We start from the raw sequence: 21,025 nt of genomic DNA, 5'->3' as shown, positions 1-21,025 counted from the left end.
GTCCAAAGTATGTAAGACGCAGTCTCGCCATCCTTGCCTCTAAGGAGCATTCTGGCCACACTTCTTCCAAGGCAGGATTGTCTATGCTATAGTGATTACCATTGTTACCCTTTGTTCTTTCTTTCCCGTCAGTGTCCTCCTGTGCCTTAGTCCTGTTTTGCTGACTTTTCCCATATAGTGTATTGCCTTTCCCTTCACCAATATTAACACATATCTTCTATCTATTTGGTAATTTTCCTTCCCTCTCCCTCCCATCCCTGGTAACCATCAAAGAATGTTCCCCCCCGCCCCGTTCATAACCCTTGTTTCTTTATAGTAGTGGTCTCATACAATATTTGTCCCTTTGTGATTGAATTATTTCACTCAGCATAATGTCTTCCATATTCATCCATGTTGTGAGATGTTTCACAGATTTGTTATTATCCTTTATCATTCCATAGTATTACATTGTGTGTATGTACGAGTTTGTTTATCCATTCATCTGTTGATGGGCACTTAGGTTGTTTCCATCTTTTTGCTATTGTAAATAATACTGCAGTGAACATGGGTATGCATATGTCTATTTGTGTCATGGCTCATTTCTTTAGTGTATATGTCTAGGAGTGGGATTGCTGGGTCTTATGGTATTTCTATTTCTAGCTTTTTAAGGAAGCACCATACTGTTTTCCATAGTGGTTGTACCATTTTATAGTCCCAACAGCAATGTATAAAAGTTTCAATCTCCCCACAACCTCTCCAGCATTTGCTATTTTGTTTGTTTGTTTGTTTGATTAGTGCCAGTAATGTCGGGTTGAGATGGTATCTCATTGTAGTTTTGATTTGCATTTCTCTAATAATGGCTAATGAATGAGACCATCTCTTCATGTGTTTGTTAGCCATCTAACTGTCCTCTTCGGTGAAGTGTTTGGTGAAGTTCATATCCTTTGTCAATTTTTTAATTGGATTGTCTCTCTTTTTATTGTTGAGGTATTGAAGCTTTCTATAAATTTTAGAGATTAGACCCTTGTCAGATATATCATAGTCAAAAATTTTTTTTCCCAGTCTGTAGGTTCTCTTTTTACTCTTTTGGAAAAGTCTTTTGATAAGCATAAGTGTTTAATTTTTAGGTCTCATTTATCTAATTCATCTTCTGCCATTTGTGCATTTTTAGTTATGTTTGGTATTCTATTCATGCCATATATTAGGGCCCCTAGCATTGTCCTTAATTTTTCTTCCATGATCTTTATAGTTTTAGGTTTTATATTTAGGTCTTTGATCCATTTTGAGTTAGTTTTTGTATATGGCGTGAGGCATGGGTCATGTTTTATTTTTTTTACAGATGGACATCCATTTTTTCCAGCACCATTTGTTAAAGAGACTGTCTTTTCCCCATTTAATGGACTTTGGGCCTTTGTCAAAGATGAGCTGTCCATAGGTGGATGGATTTATGTCTGGGTTTTCAATTCTGTTGTCTGTGTATCTGTTGTTATACCAGTACCAGGCTGTTCTATCATGGCTGTATAAAAAAAAAAAAAAAAAGGAGGTTCTGAAATCAGGTAGTGTGAGGCCTCCTACATTTTTCTTCTTCAATAATGCTTTACTTATCTGGGGCCTCTTTCCTTTCCATATAAAGTTGGTGATTAGTTTTCCATCTCATTAAAGAATGCCATTGGAATTTGGATTGGGATTACGATTATATCTGTAAATAGCTTTGGGTAGTATTGACATTTTCACAATATTGAGTCTTCCTATCCATGAGCATGATAAGTTTTTCCATTTGTATAGGTCTCTTTTAGTTTCTCGAAGTAGTGCTTTATAGTTTTCTTTGAATAGGTCTTTTACATGCCTGGTTAGATTTATTTGTAAGTACTTTATCTTTTTAGGGGCTATTGTAAATGGTATTGTTTTCCTGACAAGAGAACTTTTGAGGTCATGTGAATCTTTTATATCTTAACTTTTAGAGCTGGTTTCACAGGTATACATTTGTCAAAACTGATGTAATTGTATACACATAAAGTTGGTACCTTTTTATTATATATGAATCATACCTCATTAAAGTTTATTTTAAAGAAAGCAAGGCATAGAAAAAAAAAATCTAAACCTGAAATAAAACTATTACAATGCCTTGTTTATTTAAATGATCTTATAGATTTTGTTGTTTATTATTCAATATTTAGATTTTCCTGGTACTTTGTTTTCTCATTTCTGAAGAGCTTTCCACCTTTTGGCAGTTTTATTACTCAATATAAAAACCTAATGGAGTATGAAAAACAAAAAAGAATATGACAGTTAATTAGTCATTTAGGCTACTTGAATGAGGAGAATATTGAAACTGTTTGCTTATTATAAAAAGTTGTCAAATATCATGTATCTGTGTTATGGTCCACCTAATATTCTACAGTGATCAATGGTGAAGTATACTACATATACACAATATTATGTTTATAAAAAGAGACAGCATGAGAAGTTGCTTCAGAGCTTCTCTTGGCCTTATTTTATCAGTCTGTTTATAATGCTAAGAAGTAAGAATGCATTTCTAGGCTCTTGCAGCATGAACTGTAATTATTTTTTTCAGAGGTTATTTATGTTTCTTTTACATCTATGGAAAACCTTTGTACCAAGGTATTCTTGTCTGGAAAATGCAAAGTTTAAACTTCTTGCCAAATGTGCCTCGTTAACAGTCACAGTTTTATTTAGAAATCTCTCATCAGGGAGACAAAAACTGCTCTCTTCTGTCCTGACTGCACTGGAAGCAAAATTATTAGATTTTTATTTCCTCACTGTATCAGTCAGGGTTTGCCAGAGAAACAGAGCCAATAGGAGATTGTATGTGTATGTGTGTGTATGTACATGTGTATAAATAGATTTATTTTAAGACATTGGCTCATGCCATTGTGAGGGCAGGCAAGTCCAAAATCTGTAGGGCAGGCCAGCAGGCTGGAAATTCAGGCAAATTTGATGTTGTGTCTTAAGTTTGAAATTTGTAGAGTAGACTGGCAGGCTAGAAAGTCAGGCAAGAATTAATGTTGTGGCTTTGAGGCAAAATTCTTTCTTTTTGGGGAAACCTCAGTTTTTGCTCTCAAGGCCTTCAGCTGATTAGATGAGACCCACTCATTTTATCAAGGGTAATTTCCTTTACTTAAAGTCAATCATTATAAATGCTAATGTGATTGTAAATCTTAATCACGTGTACAAAATACCTTCACAGCAACATCTAGGCTAGTGTTTGGCCAAACAACACCCATGGCCTAGTAAAATCTACACAAGAAATTAACTGTCACACTCACTTTTACTAATCTAGGTAGTGTCATAGACCTTTTCAAAACCTGAATATTTTCTATAGCATGAGTTATTAAGCTAACCTCTGTTGAGTATATTTTTCTGATTCTTTTTACTGAATTAGAATGGCAAAGGAATTCTCAGAAGGGTAGTGGAAAGACAGAGATTTTGACGAAAGACACTCAATTCGTAATTGGAAGAGGCAGAAATCAAATCCAGGCAGTCAGATTCTAAGCCCAGTGGACTATAAATTTTATTGTAAGTGTTCTTTTTATTAAGTATTGTTTTAGGCACAGAAATTTCTTGTGTTGGCCAATATTCCCCATGACTTCAGAATAAAATGATTAGTTTAAAATAATAAACTATGGAACTTCTATACACCTCTATGTTAGTAAACTCAGTAAACTATCCAAAATCACCCTTATACCACAAAGACAACGGGCAATGGTTACCACAAAGATAGCTTTCTTAGTCAGATTTGGGAAGTGTATCAATTTGCAAAGACAGTGTTGCTTTCTTAAAAATCTAAGCTGAAATATAAGCATACTTGTAAATTTAAAAAAGTATCAGAGTCATTTAAAAATGATTTAATGGAAAAGGAAGTCAAAACAATTCCTAGAATCAGATGGGAAACATCATGTTTTGTCCCTAAGGACTGTTGAGAATTAAACAGGGACTCTGCCAATGGAATTCTGTTTTTAGTATGTTGGATTAAATACTTCAATACTTGAGCTATTTTAAGGAGGAAAAAAAAGTCATTGGCATGCACGTAAAGGCACCCGTATGCAAAGTATACAGGTGCCAAGAGAAACAGCCTTAAAGCAGTTTGGGCTTAAAATTCCTCAAAACTGCTGGAACATATAATGGATTAGTTCATGAGGCCCCCAGTATCTGAGAAGAAAAAGTTTATTTATAAAGTCGGGAACATGATATTTTGGCATTTTTATTAGTATTTTTTATTAGTATTAGGTAATAATACTGCCAGAAGAAATACTACTAATACAGAATTATAAATTGACATCACTTCAGTACACATTATCGATAGGTGGATGCTAGTTATGGAAGATGGTTGGTGTTCAAACTTTGACATTAGTCCAGATGATTTTCCCAGAGAGGCCAGATTTCAAATTTATATTTGCTTTGTGCTTTCAGCTGTTTCTAAATATACAGTTCTCAGGTTTTTTTTAAACATACAAAAATTTTTATTACTCTGAGGTTGAAAAATGGATATCTTCTTTAAAAGTTTAAGTAGCTATGCATTCAAAGTTCTTTTTCATTTTTACTTTGGCTTTGAGGTTTCACTATAAAGTAACTTTTCTTTTGGAACAAGCAAAACAAAACTGAGTGTTGTTATCTCTTTGTAAGTAGTACCCTGGAATCCTGTGCAATGATTCCTACTGATGTTCATAGTATTTTTAGAATGCCTCTTTGACCTACTTTAGAACCCATAGTAAATTCTTTTAAATATCACAGTGATGGCATTTTAAGAAAAACCCTTTGAGGCTGATAATGATTTTTTTAGAAGAGTCAGAATGTATTTGGAATAAGTTCTCATTAATAAAATATTTGCTCAAATCTTTCATTGTTAGTTAAGGCAGAGGGAAGAAAATTACCCAAAAGATATGACTGTACAGCAACTGAATTGGTTTTAAACTCATCTTGAAAGTAATTAAGCAGTGGTAGCATCACTGGTAAAATATATAATCTGAAAGCGGTCACTCTGAAGGATAACATTCATATTAATTTGAATATGTAAATTCTGATAAATTTCTCTAAACATATTCTGTATTTTTATAGCCTGAAATAAGATAGAAGATATTTTCCTACATTACAAAAAAAAAGTCTACTGGTTTCATAAGTGGCCATTGCACTTGAGTGTGACAGCACACTCCTCCTTTCCACCCCCAGGTTCTCTGGGTCCATTTGACTAGTTCCTGTCCCTTCCTGCCTTCTCATCCTGCCTCCGAACAGGAGTTGCCCATTTGGTTGCGCGTATCTGATTGAACCAAGAAGCACACTCCTCTCTTGTATTATTTTTTGTTTTATACTCCTGTCTGATCTTTGTTGAAGAGTGGGCTTTAGGAGTAGGATTGGGATTGCTGGATCCTATGGTATTTCTAGTTCTAGCTTTTTTAAGGAAATGCCAAATCATTTTCCAAAGCAGTTGTACCATTTTACATTCCCCCCAGCAATGCGTAAGTGTTCCAGTCTCTCCACAACCTCTTCAGCATTTAAAGTTTTGTGTTTTTTGGGTTAGTGCCAGCCTTGTTGGGGTGAGACGGTATCTCCCAGTTTTGATTTTCATTCCTTTAATGGCTAATGATCATAAACATTCCTCATGTGTCTGTTATCTGCCTGAATGTCTTCTTTGGTGAAGTGTCTGTTCATATCCTTTGCCCGTTTTTGAATTGGATTATTTGTCTGTTTGTTGTTGAGATGTTGCAGTATCTTGTAGAGTTTAGAGATTAGAACCATATTGGATATGTCATAGTCAAAAATTTTTCCCAGTCTGTAGGTTGTCTTTTCACTCCTTCGGTGAAGTCTTCTGATGAGCATAAGTGATTTTAGGAGCTCCCAATTAGCTAGTTTCTCTTCCGGTGTTTATACAGTGTTAGTTATGGTTTGTATACTATTTATGCCATGTATTAAGCATTATCTCTAATTTTTCTTCCATGATCTTCGTTGTTTTAGATTTTATGTTTAGGTCTTTGACCCATTTTTAATTAGTTTTTTGTACATAGTGTGAGGTATGGGACCTGTTTCATTTTTTTTTTTTTTTGCAAATGGATATCCAGTTATGCCACCACCATTTGTTAAAGTGACTGAGTTTTCCCCATTTAACAGACTTTGGGCTTTTCTCACATATCAGCTGCTCATAGGTGGATGAATTTATGTCTTTCTCAGTTCTGTTCCATTGGTCAGTGTATCTGTTGTCGTACCAGTGCCAGGCTGTTTTGAGTACCATGGTGGTATAAAAGTTTCTAAAGTCAGGTAGTCTGAGGCCCTCCACTCTGTTATTCTTTTTCAGTAATGCATTATTTATCCGGGGCCTTGTCTCTTTTTTTTTGTCTCATTCCGTATGAAGCCAGTGATTTGTTTCTCCATTTCATTAAAAATTGTTGTTGGAATTTGGGAGGGGATTGCATTGTATCTGTATATCGCTTTGAGTAGAATTGACATTTTCACTATGTTGAGTCTTCCTATCCATGAGCAAGGTATATTTTTCCACTTATGTACGTCTCTTTTGGTTTCTTACAGTAGTGTCTTGTAGTTTGCTTTGTATAGGACTTTTATGTCTCCGGTTAGATTTATTCCTAACTATTTTTATCTTCTTGGGGGCCATTGTAAATGGTATTCATTTGGTGATTACCTTTTTGAAGTGCTCTTTGTTGGTGTAGAGCACTCCAACTGCTTTTTTCTCCTTTCAATTTTTATTGTGCTTTAAGTGAAAGTTTACAAATCAAGTCAGTCTCTCACACAAAAACTTACGAACACCTTGCTACATACTCCCAATTACGCTCCCCATAATGAGACAGCCCGCTCCCTCCTGCATTCTCTCTTTTCGTGTCCATTTCACCAGCTTCTAACCCCCTCTACCCTCTCATCTCCTCTCCAGACGGGAGATGCCAACGTAGTCTCAAGTGTCCAACAGATCCAAGAAGCTCACTCCTCACCAGCATCCATCTCTATCCCTTTGTCCACTCCAATCCATGTCTGAAGAGTTGGCTTTGGGAATGGTTCCTGTCCTGGGCCAACAGAAGGTCTGGAGGCCATGACCACCGGAGTCCTTTTAGTCTCAGTCAGACCATTAAGTCTGGTCTTTTTATGAGAATTTGGGGTCTGCATCCCACTGCTCTCCTGCTTCCTCAAGGGTTCTCTGTTGTGTTCCCTGACAGGGCAGTCATCAGTTGTAGCCAGGCACTATCTAGTTCTTCTGGTTTCAGGATGATGTAGACTCTGGTTTATGTGGCCCTTTCTATCTCTTGGGCTCATAATTACCTTGTGTCCTTGGTGTTCTTCATTCTCTTTTGGTCCAGCTGGGTTGAGACCAACTGATGCAACTTAGATGGCCGCTTGCTGGCATTTAAGACCCCAGACTCTACTCTTCAAAGTGGGATGCAGAATGTTTTCTTAATAGATTTTATTATGACAATTGACTTAGATGTCCCCTGAAACCATGGTCCTAAAACCCCCGCTCCTGCTACGCTGGCCTTCAAAGCATTCAGTTTATTCAGGAAACTTCTTTGCCTTTGGCTTAGTCCAGTTTTGCTGACCTCGCCTTTATTATGTGTTGTCTTTCCCATCACCTGAAGTAGTTCTGATCTACTATCTACTTAGTGAATACGCCTCACCCACCTTCCCTCCCTCCCACCTCTCATAACCATCAAAGAATATTTTCTTTTCTGTTTAAACTATTTCTCGAGTTCTTACAATAGTGGTCTTATAAAATATTTGTCCTTTTGCAACTGACTGATTTCACCGAGCATAATTCCTTCCAGATTCCTCCATGTTATAAAATGTTTAACAGATTCGTCACTGTTCTTTATTGATGTGTAGTATTCCATTTGGTGGGCACCTTGGTTGCTTCCATCTTTTTGCTGTTATAAACAATGCTGCAGTGAACATGGGTGTGCATGTATCTGTTCGTGTAAAGGCTCTTGTTTCTCTAGGATATATTCCAAGGAGTGGGATTGCTGGATCGTGTGGTAGTTCTATTTCTAGCTTTTTAAGGAAGTGCCAAATCAATTCCCAAAGTGGCTGTACCATTACATTCCCACCAGCACTGTATAAGTGTTCCAATCTTTCCACAACCCCTCCAACATTTATTATCTTGTGTTTTTTTGATTAATTCCAGCCTTGTTGGAGTGAGATGGAATCTCATTGTAGTTTTGATTTGCATTTCTCTAATGGCTGATGATCGAGAGCATTTCCTCATGTATCTGTTAGCTACCTGTCTTCGTTAGTGAAGTGTCTACTCATATCTTTTGCCCATTTTTTAATAGGGTTATTTGTCTTTTTGTAGTTGAGTTTTTACGGTGTCATGTAGATTTTAGAGATCAGGCGCTGATCGGAAATGTCATAGCTAAAAACTTTTTCCCAGTCTGCAGGAAGTCTTTTTACTCTTTTGATGAAGTCTTTGGATAAACATAGGTGTTTGATTTTTAGGAGCTCCCAGTTATCTAGTTTTTCTTCTGCATTGTTAGCAATGTTTTGTATACTGTTTATGCCATGTATTAGGGCTGCTAATGTTGTCCCTGTTTTTTCTTCCATGATCTTTATCGTTTTAGATTTTATGTTTAGGTCTCTGATTCATTTTGAGCTTGTTTTTGTGCGTGGTATACGGTATGGGTCTTGTTCATTTTTTGCAGATGGATATACAGTTATGCCAGTATCACTTGTTAAAAAGACTGTCTTTTTCACATTTAACTGTTTTGGGGCCTTTGACAAATATCAACTGCTCGTATGTGGATGGATTTATGTCTGGATTCTCAATTCTGTTCCATTGGTCTATTTTCTGATGTCATACCAGTACCAGGCTGGTTTGACTACTATGGTGGTAAAATAGGTTCTACAATCAGGTAGAGTGAGGCCTCCCACTTTGCTCTTCTTTTTCAGTAATGCTTTACTTATCCGGGGCCTCTTTCCTTTCCATATGAAGTTGGTGATTTGTTTCTCCATCTCATTAAAACATGCCATTGGAATTTGGACCAGAATTGCATTAAATCTATAGATCGCTTTTAGTAGAAAAGACATTTTTATAATGTTAAATCTTCCTATCCATGAGCAGGGTATGTTTTTCCACTGATGTAAGTCTCTTTTGGTTTCTTGCAGAAGTGTTCTGTAGTTCTCTTTGTATAAATCTTTTACCTCTCTGGTAAGATTTATTCCTAAGTATTTTTTCTTCTTGGGGGCCACTGTAAAAGGTATTGGTTTGGTGGTTTCCTCTTCGATGTTCTTTTTGTTGGTGTAGAGGAATCCAGCTGATTTTTGTATAGTTTATCTTGTATCCCGATACTCTGCTGAACTCTTCTATTAGTTTCAGTAGTTTGCTGGAGGATTCCTTAGGGTTTTCTGTGTATAAGGTCATGTCATCCTCAAATAGAAATACTTTTACTTTTTCCTTCCCAATCTGGATGCCGTTTATTTCTTTATCTAGCCTAATTTCTCTGGCTAGTACCTCCAATACAATTTTGAATAAGAGTGGTGATAAAGGGCATCCTTGTCTGGTTCCTGATCTCAATGGAAGTGCTTTCAGGCTTTCTCCATTTAGGATGATGTTGGCCTTTGACTTTGTATAAATGCCCTTTATGTTGAGGAATTTTCCTTCTATTACTATTTTGCTGAGAGTTTTTACCACGAATGGGTGTTAAACTTTGTCAAGTGTCTGTTCTGCATCAATTGATAAGATCATGTGATTCTTGTCTTTTGTTTTATTTATGTAGTGGGTTACATTAATTGTTTATCTAATGTTGAACCATCCCTGCATACCTGGTATGAATCCCACTTGGTCATGGTGAATTATTTTTTTGATACGTTGTTGAATTCTATTGGCTAGAATTTTGTTGAGGATTTTTGCGTCTAAGTTCATGAGGAATATAGGTCTGTAATTTTCGCTTTTTTGTGTGGTGTTCTTTACCCGGTTTTGGTATCAGGGATATGCTAGCTTCATAGAATGGGTTTGGGAGCATTCTGTCGTTTTCTATGCTCTGAAATACCTTTAGTAGTAGTGGTGTTAACTCTTCTCTGAAAGTTTGGTAGAACTCTGATGTGAAGCCATCTGGGCCAGGGTTTTTTTTTTTTTTTGTTGGGAATTTTTTGATTACCTTTTGAATCTGCTCTTTTGTTATGGGTTTGTTTAGTTGTTTTACCTCTGTTTGTGTTAGTTTAGGGTAGGTAGTGTGTTTCTAGGAATTCATCCCTTTCTTCTAAGTTTTCAAATTTGTTAGAGTAATCTGATTTTTTTTTTTTTTTTTTCAGTTAGGTCTGTTGTAATATCACCCATCTCTTTTCTTATTTGGGTTATTTGCTTCCTCTCCTGTTTTTCTTTTGTAAGTTTAGCCAATGATTTATCAATTTTATAGATTCTTTTCTTTGGTCCCGTTAATTCTTCCAATTGTTTTTCTGTTTTCTATTTCATTTAGTTCTGCCCTAATATTTATTATTTGTTTTCTTCTGGTGCCTGAGGGTTTCTTTTGTTGTTTTCTTTCTATTTGTTCAAGTTGTAGGGAAAATTCTTTGATTTTGGCCCTTTCTTCTTTTTGGATGGGTACATTTATTGATATAAATTGACTTCTGAGCACTGCTTTTGCTGTGTCCCAAAAGTTCTTATAGGAAGTGTTTTCATTGTCATTGGATTCTATGAATTTCTTTATCCCATCCTTAATGTCTTCTATAATCCAGTCTTTTTTGAGCAGGGTATTGTTCAGTTTCCAAGTGTTTGATTTCTTTTCTCTGCTTTTTCTGTTACTGATTTCCACTTTTATGGCCTTATGGTCAGAAAAGGTGCTTTGTAATATTTTGATGTTTTAGATCCTAAGGTTTGCTTTATGACCTAATATGTGGTCTATTCTAGAGAATGTTCCATGTGCACTATGAAAGAAAGTAGGCTTGGCTGCTGTTGGATGGAGTGTTCCGTATATGTCTATGAGGTCAAGTTGGTTGATTGTGGCATTTAGATCTTCTGTGTCTTTATTGAGCTTCTTTCTGGATGTCCTGTCCTTCACTGAAAGTGTTGTGTTGAAGTCTCCTACTATTATTGTGGAGCTGTCTATCTCACTTTTCAATGCTGATAGAGTTTGTTTTATGTATCTTGCTGCCCTGTCATTGGGTACATAAATATTTACTATCTTCTTGGCACATTGTCCCTTTAATCATTATGTAGTGTTCCTCTTCATCCTTTATGATGGATTTACCTGTAAAGTCTATGTTGTCAGAAATTACTATTGCCACTCCTGCTCTTTTTGGATTGTTGTTTGCTTGATACATTTTTTCTGTCCTTTGAGTTTTGGTTTGTTTTTGTCTCTAAGTCAAAGATGTGTCTCTTGTCGGCAGCATAGAGACGGATCGTGTGTTTTAATCCATTCTGCCACTCTCTGTCTCTTTACTGGTGCATTTAGTCCGTTTACATTCAGCGTAATTATGGATAGTTATGAATTTAGTGCTATTATTTTGATTTTTTTTTTGTTTGTTGTTGACAGTTTCTTTTTCCCACTTAATTTTATGTGCTGAGTAGATAATCTGTATATATTGTATTTACCTCATATTTGTTGTTGTTGATTTTATTTCTGCTGAGTCTCTGTTTTTTTTTGTATTTTATTTTCATATGTAGGTTAGTTTGTTTCCTTTGTCGTTACCTTATTATTTACCCCTATTTTTCTAAATTTAAACCTAACTTTTATTTCTTTGTATCGCCTTGTCTTCCTCTCTGTATGGAAGATCTATTACTACCCTTCTTAGTCTCTCTTTATTGTTGTAATGTTTTCTTCTTTTACATAATAACTTTGCAGTTTCCCTGTTTTGAGCTTTTTTTTTTTTTTGATCTTGATTTATTTTTGTGATTTCTCTCTCTGGATTGATTTCTGATTGCTATGTCCAGTGTTATAGTCTTTGGTTGATACCTGATATTATTAATTTTCTAACCAAAGAACTTCCTTTAGTATTTCTTGTAGTGTTGGTTTGGTTTTTACGGATTCCCTAAGCTCCTGTTTATCTGGAAATGTCCTAATTTCATCTTCATATTTGAGAGACAATTTTGCTGGATATATGATTCTTGGCTGGCAATTTTTTTCCTTTAGTTTTTTATATAAGTCATCCCATTGCCTTCTTGCCTACATGGTTTCTGCTGTAGTCCGAGCTTATTCTTATTGACTCTTCTTTGTAGGTGACTTTTCGTTTATACCTAGCTGGTCGTAAAATTTTCTCTTTATCTTTGGTTTTGGCAAGTTTGATTATAATATGCCTTGGTGACTTTCTTTTAAAATCTACCTTATGTGGAATTCGATGAGCATCTTGGTTAGATATCATCTCATCTTTCATATCAGGGAAGTTTTCTGGCAATAGGTCTTCAACAATTCTCTCTGTATTTTCTGTTATCCCTCCCTGTTCTGGTGCTCCAATCACTCGTAGGTTGTTTCTCTTGATACAGTCCCACATGATTCTTAAGGTTTCTTCATGTTTTTAAAACTTTTATCTGATATTTCTTCAAATATATTAGTGCCAAGTGATTTATCTTCAAGTTCAGAAATTCTGCCTTCCGGTTGCTCAATTATGCTGCTCTGACTTTCTACTGAGTTGTCTACTTTTGTAATTTTATTCTTAATCTTCAGAATTTCTAATTGCTGTTGGTTTATAGATTTTTCCAGCTTATTAAATTTTTTGGAAACCCTGGTGGCGTAGTGGTTAAGTGCTGTGGCTGTTAGCCAAAAGGTTGGCAGTTCGAATCCACCAGGTACTCCTTGGAAACTCTATGGGACAGTTCTACTCTGTCCTATGGGGTTGCTATGAGTCGGAATCGACTCGACGGCAGTGTTTTTTTTTTTGGTTTATTAAATTTTTCATTATTCTCCTGAATAATCTTTATAATTTCTTCAGTTGCTTTGTTTGTGTGTTCCTTGGCTTGTTCTGCCTATTGCCTCATTTCCTTCCTGATGTCTTGAGAGGTTCTGTATATTAATCCTTTGTATTCTGCCTCAGGTAATTTCAGGAGAGCACTTTCATCTTATAGATCCCTGATTCTTTGTTTTTAGAGCATGTTGAGGTGATCATGGTCTGTTTCTTTATGTGACTTGATGTTGACTCTTGTCTCTGAGCCCTTTATAAGTTATCATATTATTTTATTTTATGGTTGCTTACTGTGTCATAGTTTGTTGCTTTGTTTTGTTTTGATATGCCCAAATGGGTTGCTTGAGTGAGCTAGCTTGATTATTTTTGCCTTTGGAGCTCTGACGTCCTGTCCCTGGATGGCTGGAACTGTTATCAGGTGTATCAGTCTAGGAGTGTAATCACTTTCCTTGTATAAATTCAGCTCAGGTGTCCAGGTAGTTGATCATCAAGTGTGTGGTACAGGCTCTGTCCTACAGTCTTAGAGGGGCAGGGGTGATTTGTGTAGGTACTGGTATCTGGTTGCAGTGGGAGTTAACACTCTGAACAAGGCAGGGGGCTGAAAATCATCCCCCACCTGCCTCTGAGGAAAGCGTGTCCCTGTTCCATAGAGCATACGGGTGGATGGGTTCTGCAGACAGACCATGGGCACTCAATGTTTTTGGTGGTAAAGACTAGGGAGTATCAGTTATCCTTGAACCCCTGTTGCGGGTGGCTGATTGACCTGAGCAGAGCCACCAGTCTTTAGGCCCCTTATGTGGGTAGGTGACGACCCTGTTTAATAGGCAAAGTAATATCAAACATCAAACAGCCACCTCTCCGCCACACAGCAGAAACATTTGTAGTCTGCCACCAAGGGCCTGTTCTCCTGAAATAGGCCCACACAGGTCTGTGCAGAGGGGAAAGGTGCTGAGTGTTCACACACTGTTTATGCCCAATTTGCAATTGGGGGAAAAGATGATTTGCCAGCTTGACCCTTATTAGTCAAGCTGGCAAATCATCTTTCCCCCCAATTGCAAATTGATTCCTTCTCCAAGGCTGGGAGGATGGCTCTAGGCACTTAACAGGGCCTATCTCAGGCCCAGGAAAATCAGCCTCTAAAGCTGGCAGGGGAGCAGGGGGTAAGGGGATGCAGTAAAATACACACAAGTACTTAGCTTTTGCGGAGAGCACCGTTGTTCTCTGGTTCCAGAGGTGTGAGTACGCTGTGTGACTGGCTGCTTTTCCCTGAGGAAACTGTGGCCAAACACTAGTACCAGCCCGCCACGCCTGCTCCTGGGAATGGTTCCTGAGGGCTCCTCGGGATTCAAGTCCAGTAATTCCTCTCTGCTTCTGAACTGTCTCTTCCTCCCCCTGCCCCTCATTTCATCTTCTAAGCTTGCCTTTGATGTTCAGGGCTCCTAGCTTGTCGTAAATATACACGTTTCACTTTTTTTCGAGTTTTTGTTGTAAGAGGGCTTGCCAGAAGCATCTGTCTATTCTGCCATCTTGGCTCTGCCTCCTCAACTGATTTTTGTATATCTTGTATCCTGATACTTTGCTGAAATCTTCTATTAGTTCTAGTAGTTTTCTCGTGGATTCTTTGGGGTTTTCTGTGTATAAGATCATATCATCTGCAAATAGGGATTCTTTTACTTCTTCCTTACCAGTTTGGATGCCCTTTATTTCTTTTTCTCACCTAATTGCTCTGGCTAGGACCTTCAGCAGAATGTTGAATAAGAGTGGTGATAAAGGGCATCTTGTCTGGTTTCCTTTCTCAGGGGGAATGCTTTCAGACTCTCTCCATTTAGGATGTTGTTGGCTGTTGGCTTTGTATAAATGCCCTGTATTATGTTGAGGAATTTCCCTTCTATTCCTATTTTGCTGAGTTTTCATCAGGAATGGATATTGGACTTTGTCAAATGCCTTTTCTGCATCAATTGATAAGATCATGTAATTTTTCTCTTTTGTTTTATTTATGCGATGGATTACACTGATTGATTTACTAATGTTCAACTATTCCTGTGCACCTGGTATGAATTCCGCTTGTTCATGATGATTTTTTTTTTTTTTTTTTTTGATATGCTGTTGAATTCTCTTGGATAGAATTTTGTGGAGAACTTTTGCATCTATGTTCATGAAGGATATTTGTCTGTAATTTTCTTTTTTGTGAGGTATCTTTACCTGGCTTTGGTATCAGGTTATGCTGGCTTCATAGAATGAGTTTGGGAGTGTTCCTTCGTTTTTTAAGCTCTGTAATACCATCAGTAGTAGTGGTGTTAACTCTTCTCTGAAAGTTTGGTAGAATTCTCCAGTGAAGCCATTCGGGCCAGGGCTTTATTTCTTGGGAGTTAATTTGTTACCTCTTCAATCTCTTCTTTTGTTATGGGTTTATTTAGTTTTTCTACCTCTGTTTGTATTAGTTTAAGCAGGTAGTGTGTTTCTAGAAATTTGCCAATTAAAATTTGTTGGAGTACAATGTTTCATAGTATTCTGTTAATGATTCTTATTTCAGTTGGATCTGTTCTGATGTAATACATCTAATTTCTTGTTCTGGTTATTTGCTTCCTCTCCAGGTTTTCTTTTGTCATTTTGGCCAATGGTTTGTCAATTTTGTTGATCTTTTCAAAGAACCACCTTTTGGTCTTGTCGATTCTTTCAATTGGTTTTCTATTCTCTATTTCATTTATTTCTGCTGTAATCTTTATTATTTCCTTTCTTCTGATACCTGAGGGCTTCTTTTGCTGTTCCCTAATAATAATAATTTTTATTTTTTTATATTTGAGTTGTAGGGTTAATGTTTTTATTTTAGCCCTTTCTTCTTTTTGGACATATGCCTTTATTGCTACAAATTGGCCTCTAAGCACTGCTTTTGCTGTGTTCCAAAGGTTCTGGTAAGGTGTGTTTTCATTCTCATTTGATTCTATGAATTTCTTTATTCTGTCCTCGATTTCTTCTATAACTCAGTAGTTTTTGAGCAAGGTGTTGTTCCGTTTCCTTGTATTTCATTTATTTTCCCCTTGTTGTTTCTATCATTGATTTCTACTTTTATTGCATTAGGGTCAGGAAAAGACGCTTTGTAATGTTTCAATGTTTTGGATTCTGTTAAAGCTTGCTTTGTGGCCTAAAATGTGGTCTATTCTGGAGAATGTATCATTTCCATTGGAAAAGAATGTGTACATGGCTGCTGTTGGGTGGGTGGAGTGTTCTGTATATGTCTATTAGGTCGAGTTGATTGATCGTGGCATTTAAATCTTCTACATCTTTATTGAATTTCTTTCTAGATGCTCTGTCTTTCACCAAAAGTAGTGTGTTGAAGTCTCCTACTATTACTATGAAGTTGTCTATTTTTCTTCTTTTAGAATTTATTTTATGTATTTTGTAGCCCTATCATTGGGTGCATATGTATTTATTATGGTTTTGTCCTCCTGGTGTATTGACCCTTTAATCATTTTATAGTGTCCTTCCTTGTCTTTGTGGTGGATTTTGCTTTAAAGTCTATTTTGTCAAAGATTAATATTGCCACTCCTGCTCTTTTTTTGGTTGTTGTTTGCTTGATATATTTTTCCCATTCTTTGAGTTTTTGTTTGTGTCTTTAAGTCTAGCGTGTGTCTCTCGTAAGCAGCATACAGATGGATCATTTTTTTTTTTTAAAATCCATTCTGCCACTCTCTATCTCTTTATTGGTGCATTCAGTCCATTTACATTCTGTGTAAGTACTGATAGAGATGAGTTTACTGCTGTCATTTTGATGTATTTTTTTATGGTATTGACGGTTTCATTGTTCCGCTTAATTTTCTGTGCTGAATCGGTTTTCTTTATGTTTTTTCTTTTCATCTTTTTCATTATTGTTGCTTTTGTGTTTATTGAGTCTTTTTTTTTCTACTTTTTTAATTTTGTTGGATAGGTTTATTAGCATCATTTATTTTTCTAAATTTACCTTTATTTTTCTTAGTTTAAACCAATCTTTTATTTCTCAATATTGCCTTGGCTTCCTCTCCATATGGAAGTTCTATGACTACACTGTTTATTCCCTCTTTTTTGCTTTGGCATTTGTCATCGTTTCCATATTGACGTCTCTGGTCCCTGTTTTCAGTCTTTTAGCTTTGACTTGTTTTTGTGACTGTCCTATCTGGGTTGATAACTGGTTAATCTGTCCTGTGTTCTCGTCTTGGATTGTTGTCTGCTTTTCTTGATTCTCTAACCAGAAGAGCCTCTTTAATATTTCTTGTAATTTTGGTTTCATTTTTACAAATTTCCTTAACTTCTGTTTATCTGGAAATGACCTAATTTTGCCATTGTATTTGAGAGACAGTTTTGTTGGATATATAATTCCTGGCTGTCAGTTTTTTTCCTTCAAGGCTTTATATATGTCATCCCATTGCCTTCTTGCCTGCATGGTTGCTGCTGAAGAGTCAGAGTTTCATCTTATTGGTTCTCCTTTGTAGGTGACTTTTTGTTTATCCCTACCTGCTGTCAAGATTGTATCTTTGTCTTTGGTTTTGGCAAGTTTGATTGCGATATATGTCTTGGTGACTTTCATTTGGAATCTACCCTGTGTGGGGTTTGTTGAGCTTCTTGGATAGATATCTTCCCATCTTTCATGATATCAGGGAAGCTTTCTGCCAGCAAATCTTCAACAGTTCTTTCTGTGTTTTCTGTTTTCTCCCCTGTTCTGGTACTACAATCATTCTTAGGTTTTTTCCTCTTGATAGTTTCCTACATAATTCTTAGGCTTTCTTCATTTTTTAAAAAACTCTTCTTTCTGATTTTTCCTCAAATAAATTGATGTCAAAGGCTTTATCTTCAGTCTCATTAATTCTGACTTTCATTGCCTCAATTCTGCTCCTATGACCTTGTGTTGAGTTGACTAACTCTGAAATTTTATTGTTAATCTTTTGGATTTCTAATTGTTCTCTTCCTGTTGTTTCTAGCAGCCTATTAAATTTGTCATTTTTTTCTTGTATTGTTTTCCTGAATTCCTTTATTGCTTAGTCTGGGTGTTCCTTGGCTTGGTCTGAGTTTTGCCTAATCTTCTTCCTGATCTCTTGGAGAGCTCTCTATATTAGTCTTTTGAATTCTATGTCATGTAATTCCATTTTATCTTCCTTCAGAAGGTTTCCTGGTTATTTTTTTTTTTGATCACTTGCTGGAACCATCTTGACCGGCTTCTTTATGAGATTTGATATTGACTATTTTCTCCAAGGCATCGATAAGTTATTATATTTATTTATTATATTTTTTTTTTACTGTATCCTAACTTTTTGTTTGTTTTGATGTACCCAAGTAGGCTGGGCATGTGAGCTACTCTGGTTATTGGCATCTTTGAAGTTCTCACATCTTGTCTCAAGGTGGTTAGAGCAGCTACTAGGTGTGTGAGCCGAAGAGTCTGTTCACTTGTGTGGGTACAGCACAGGTGTACAGGTCATTGATCACTGAGCATGTAGTAGAGACTCTCACCTGCAGCCCTAGATGGGCAGGGCTGTGTAGGGGTGTTCAGAGCTGGCATAGGTGTCTGGCTGCAGTAGGGGACTATATACAGAGCAAAGCAGGGGGCTGATGGCTGCCCCCAGGTGACTGGGTGGAAGGCATGTCCTTGGCCCCTAGAGCATGTAGTGGGGGGTTTTGCAGCCGGTCCTTAAACACCTGGTGCTGTTGGCTGAATGGACTGGGAGGCACTATTTATTCTCAGACCTTTTGTGGGTGGCTAGATAGAGTGTGTGGTACCTCCAGCCTTCAGACCCCTGATGTGGGTAGATGAGGTCCCTCCTTAAGGGGCAGGGCAGCGTCAGATGTCATGAATCTGCAGCTCCCTCTTGTTTGCTGCAGTTGAAAATGGGCTTCAGGTGTATGTCATCCAGTTTTATGCTAATGAGGACATGCAGTGATCAATTGGCCCACACAGGTCTAGGCAGGGGTGAAGGGCCCTGCAAGTCTGTGGACCCCTTATGTCAGTGGCTGGATGAAAGGGCAAAGCCTCCCGACCTGCCTTGAGTTCCTGGCTTAGGGGACATGGGGTTTTTTTAAAGCTGAGAGACTGGTGTGGGTACAGATAACCCTGAATTCCAGCTTAGGGAGCATGGCAGTTATTGAACACTGCTGAATTGGTGGCAGATCAAAGTGGGGTGAGGGGAAGCAAGCACTCTTCCGCTGTAAAACTCGGGGGGGGGGTTATTATTTTGTCCCTGCTCAGTGGGTTAGATGCTTGAACTTAATTTTTGCAGGACCAGCACCACTTCCATCTAGCTCCAGAGGCGTGTATAGACTCGCCACGGCCTGGCCTCACCTGATGGGGTGAGGTGTCCTAAACACTACTGCTCATCTCAGCCTGAGCATGCTGGCCAACCCAGCCAGCAGAGCACCAGCAATCTCACGACTGGCACTCCTCTGCAGCTTTAAATTATCTGTCTTTCTCCTTGCTGCTCAGGCCAACTCTTCAGCTTTGTCTTTGATGAGCAGGGCTCCTAGGTTGTCATATATAATTGATTCACTTGTTTTTTTGGATCTGTGTTATAACGGGAATGACAGGAAGCACCTGACTATTCCTCCATCTTGGCCCTGACCTCCCACCATACGTTTTTAATGCTCAAGTTAATTAGTTCCATCATATCTCTGTCTTCTCCCAGTTTCTTAGTTTCTCTCCCCTCATCCTTGCTTCTTTTCTTGCTTTCAACCTCCTTTAATTTTCATGTAAGGAGCCCTGGTGGTGCAATGGTTAAGTGTTTGGCTGCTAACCAAAAGGTTGGTGGTTTGAACCCACCAGCAGCTCTACAGAAGAAAAACCTGGTGATCTGTTCCCATGAAGATTACAGTTTAGGAAACCCCGTGGGTCAGTTGTACTCTGTCCTATAGGGTCGCTACAAGTGGAAATTGACTAAATGGCACACAACAACAACAGCAGTTTCCATGTGAATGACCTTATATGCTGGCCTCGATGTTCTTAAGATCTTCATTGCTAGTGGCCTTTACTCCACACCACTTTCGCTTTATCATGGGCCTTATCTTTACCTGCACCTGCTGTGACTCTGAAATACTAGATTCATATATCCTAATTATATCCTATTTTCTCAGGATAACTACCTATCTTGTATATCGCTAAGGTAGCTAAAAAGTAGCATATCCAAAGCTAAACTCATGATTTTTCTTATCAAACCTGCTTCTCCTGAGATGTTTTATTTTTCCTTTTTTAATAACCCCATTGTCTACCACGTTGCCCAAGTTAGAACCCTTGGGATTCATCCTTGATTTCTTCGTCCTCATTATCTACTTCTTGTCACCTAATATCGTCAAACTCTTCCTCTCAAATATCTCTTGAATACACGTACTTCTTTCTGTGCTAAGTCCAGTTTTCAATACCTAGCTTGGAGTTTTGCAGCAGCTTCCAGACTGAACTTCTTGAATATAGTCTTGCATTTCCAATCTATTCTTCACCCTCCTTACACAGAGTTTCCTAAAAATGCAAACTGATCATACCACACCCCTGCTTAACATCTTCTTAGGATCAAGTCCAAATCCCTTAACACGGATTAAAGACCTGCTGGTCCTGCTTAGCTCTCTAGCTTCAATTCTTGCCCCTTCTCCCTCATGACCAGAGACTAGTGTTTTCACCAACATCTTCCATATTCATTCTGTAATGAAAGTACATGGTATGTTGAAGGCATGCAAATTCTGTCTTGCTAGTATCATGACAAAATTATAACTCTCTTACTTTATCAGTGCAATTCTCTAAATACACTGTTCACTTTATTTACTTGGTCACTATGTTGGTGCTCTGTGGAAGTCAGTTAAAACCGTGGATCCTGTGGTTTAGTCCATACCTTACCACTTGTTAACAGTATAAACTCAGCCACGACAGCTAATCTCTCTGAGGTTCAGTTTCTTCATCTCTAAAGATAATAACAGTACCTTTCTCATTGGGTTGCTTAGAGAATTAGATGAGATAATCTGTGTAAAGTGTGCGGCATAGTGCCTGGCACTTACTAACTGCTAGATATAGAGATTAGTCACTGTAATAAGGATTTTGTCTAATTTTACCATACCAGAAGTGTAAATTCTCTGCAGTTTTTATATGTTACTTATATGGATGGTATTTGTGTTAACTTCTAAAAACCATTTACACCCACCATTTTATGTGATATTTTGATCATAAAATAGTAGGTTCTTTTCATAGTTATGTAGAATTGAGCTG

The 21,025-nt window shown here is 37.4% G+C and overlaps 1 protein-coding gene across 2 annotated transcripts in view; it reads left to right on the top strand.

The window, feature by feature from the left end:
* Nucleotides 1-21,025, top strand: part of ME1 (malic enzyme 1) — a 244,408-nt gene that overhangs the window by 170,055 nt on the left and 53,328 nt on the right. The gene's annotated exons all lie outside the window — the stretch shown is intronic.

The sequence above is a fragment of the Elephas maximus genome, chromosome 1 (genome assembly GCF_024166365.1).
Source record: "Elephas maximus indicus isolate mEleMax1 chromosome 1, mEleMax1 primary haplotype, whole genome shotgun sequence".
Lineage (NCBI taxonomy): Eukaryota > Metazoa > Chordata > Mammalia > Proboscidea > Elephantidae > Elephas > Elephas maximus.
This window is presented reverse-complemented; position numbering and strand designations above follow the sequence as displayed.